Source organism: Octopus bimaculoides, chromosome 3, assembly GCF_001194135.2.
Source record: "Octopus bimaculoides isolate UCB-OBI-ISO-001 chromosome 3, ASM119413v2, whole genome shotgun sequence".
Lineage (NCBI taxonomy): Eukaryota > Metazoa > Mollusca > Cephalopoda > Octopoda > Octopodidae > Octopus > Octopus bimaculoides.
In genome coordinates, this window is record NC_068983.1 from 55,651,628 (window position 1) to 55,653,621 (window position 1,994).

Consider the following 1,994-nt stretch of genomic DNA (forward strand, 5'->3'; position numbering starts at 1 on the left):
AAAGCGGGAGAGAGAGGGGGAGAGAGAGAAAGAGAGAGAGAGAGAGAGAGAGAGAGAGAGAGGGGGGGATAGAAAGTTGCGCGCATGTTTGTCTGTCTTGTTTGGTATTTAATAGAAGAGACAACAGAGTCTATAAAATTTCAATTTCCGCGTCTGATGAAACATGAAACATATAAAGCAATGTCGAGAGACAGTTTTAAGAACAATGTGACCATTATTACTTCATAACAAAAACACCACGAAAGAATAAAAACAGAAAGACCTATTATTATCTAACAAATTAAATCATATTTCTCAATTGAAATTAAACATTAGTTTTAAAAAGAATGCAAGTTACCTGACGTCATAACGAAATATTTTCCTGTCTGAAAACGAATTTTTTTCTGTTTACAAGAGCAGAAATGCTTTAGTAATGAGAAAAACAGGAAGAAGGTCAATACTGGACGAGATTAATTAACATAATTTTATTTCTATTGTTGTGTGGGTGTTTTTTTTTATTTATTTTCGACTGGTCTGTGGTGGTGACTATTTGAGTTGATGAATGAAAATATGCTTCTTGGACTGCATGAAGAAGAAACAACCTCCGCGATCATTTAACAGAAGATTTTACACTTGCACAATAAATCAAACTGCGTTGGTCTTTTTACAGATAACAACAGCATTAATTACATACCGGGAGAGATAAACTGCTTGGAATTTACGGCGAGGTATTGATATACCAACATGCGGCTTGTCCTGCATATCTGCAAACATATATGCTACATTCCTGTAACCTGTCAAGGCCGTCTGCATGGGCCATCTGATGTGACAAGAATGGAGATACATATTCAGCTGCCTCAACATTCTACTATTCATTGCCGCCAGAAGCGGCATTTTATAGGGCACAAGAAGATTCTAGAGGACCGAATCATGTGATGGCTTAACGCTGATTAGTTGCTTAATAGATCGGCCATGTGAAACTATTGTGATTCAGCCGTGATGTCTGACCGGGTATCCAGAGATTCGGTTTCGAATCCCCACTACACTTTTATATTTCATCTTTTCCTTGTTTCAGTCATTGAACTGTGGCCACACTGGAGCACCGCCTTGAAGGGTATTGTAGTCGAACAAATCGTTCTCAGTAGTTATCTATTTTCTCATTCTTTTGCCGAACCGCTAATGTTACGGGGACGTGAGACAACCAACGGACAGACATAAACACAAACGTGTGTGCGCGCGTACAGACACGCACACTCATATGCATACATACATACATACATACATACATACATACATACATACATACATGGTAGGCAGAAGCTGAAAGAGGCCTGTCGTATATGAATGTGTGTACATGTGTTTGCGTGAGTGTGTTTTTACACATACACACACATACGATAAACTTTTTTCGGTTTATGTCTGCCAAATCCACTCATAAGATATTGGTGGGCTCGGGGCTATAATAGAAGTCATTTGTCCAAGGAGCTGCACAGTAGAATTGAACACAAGGCCACATGGTTGGGAATTGAGAAACAAGCTTCGTAACTACACAACCACGACTGCACCTTTATTGTGAATGTTAGCAATCTAACTGATAATTGACTTAAAACAGCTGCAGTCTGTAGTCTGAAGCATTCGGTAAGACGATTTGGAATATTCAAACTAATAAATAGCATTGATTTTTTAAATAGCGGAAAATTTATGCTGAATCTATATTAGTATTTTATGGTTTTGTGATTAAGAAGTTTTGTTGACAGCTACGTGTTTGATTTCAATATGACCCTGGCATGAAAAGCATGATGGAATGTCTTCTCCAGGTGGTGCTATTGAGTTAGTGACTGCCCCGGGCCATTCGTGGCTGAAATCTGTTTAAGTATCTATAGACCCGGATGAAAATAATGTTTGGGTGAATTTGGTGGACAGAAACTGTGTGGAACTCCATCGTATAATGTATAATTGTGCGTGTATGTATATATATCAGTACGTACGTTCGTACGTATGTATGTATGTATGTA